The sequence below is a fragment of the Arachis duranensis genome, unplaced genomic scaffold (genome assembly GCF_000817695.3).
Source record: "Arachis duranensis cultivar V14167 unplaced genomic scaffold, aradu.V14167.gnm2.J7QH unplaced_Scaffold_354585, whole genome shotgun sequence".
NCBI classification, from domain to species: Eukaryota; Viridiplantae; Streptophyta; class Magnoliopsida; order Fabales; family Fabaceae; genus Arachis; species Arachis duranensis.
The window spans coordinates 723,403-724,802 of NW_026264911.1; positions in this window are offsets into that span (position 1 = coordinate 723,403).

The following is a 1,400-nucleotide window of genomic DNA, read 5'->3' on the forward strand; positions in this document are numbered from 1 at the left end:
TATTGGTGTCCAGCCTTTATTCTTTGTTTTTCTTGCCACATTGGCTTTTTCTTCTTCCTTTTCTTTCTGTTTTATTTTGTTCTCAAGGGATTTTTCTCTACTGATAGGAACCTTTATGACAGCAAGCTAGCTCACACTTCAATGAAAATGACATTATGCAGCAATTATTTCATGAGTTATGCATTTAATCAAACACATATACCACCATTAACTTCCATTCTAACTTATGCAACATTGGATATTTACTTTCTAATTCAAATAATTCTCTTTTATTCAAGCATATGGGAAACAAAACAAAATTTAAGCTGAGTGATGAATAACAAGCATTATGCAGATCAGCATTCTTATCAAACAATTTCACTTGCAACTAGATAAACACTTTAACAAGACATACAATGGTTCCCAGATTCAAAACACTTCTCAACAGCAAGGATTAAGTCTAGATATAACCTTTGAAGTTGCAGCCCTTTGATTCTTCCTTCTGCTGTGTTCTCTTTGAGTTAAAATGCACAATATCTTCAATGGTTGACTAATTTCCTGCATAATTCTCAAAAGTTGCTTGCTTCTCAAGCCCTTAATTGCATGGTTAGTGTGCATAAATTGAGTGTGGCTCTTGGATTTATTTTGGTGTGGGAACACCAAACTTAATTGCTTGCCACTGCCTCTGATGCAACAAGTTAACCATATGTGAAACCTTGTGTTCTTGCTAAAAGTTATGGAATTAAAGCTAGAAGGCAGTTAAATAGTTGGATAATTTGTTTGATTGCTTGGAGCTAGCATTGTGCAGGAAGTGAGAATGTTCTTTTAAATGAGATTTTGGTGGAACACCAAACATAGAATCCTTTATTCTCCCTTAAATTGTTTTGGTGTGCAACACCAAACTTAGCTCCTTGCAATACAGACCAATTATTCAACCTTTTTATTGAAATAGCTATGAAAAGAAACTACATTAGGTTGGGTTGCCTCCCAACAAGCGCTCTTTTAATGTCACTAGCTTGACATTCCTTATTCTTGCTCAACTTCCAAAGTGTTTCAGGATCAAAAGGTGTGGATTCATTGCTCTTTCCTCCTGTCACAAAAGCAAAAACACAAACTGAGCCAGAAACTAAAACAGAGCACTCTGTAACTTGAGTGCAGTTAGAGTTAATAGAGGCAAAGTCTCGAACAGTTAGTGTGTTAGTTTAAAATTAAAGAAAAAATGCTTGATCTAGACCACCACTTCACTTAATCATTGTCAATCTATTTCAATCCCCGGCAACGGCGCCAAAAACTTGTTGTGTGGAAAACGATCCAACACAAAACTCACCGGCAAGTGTACCGGGTCGCATCAAGTAATAATAACTCACATGAGTGAGGTCGAACCCACAGGGATTGAAGGATTGAGCAATTTTAGTTCAGTG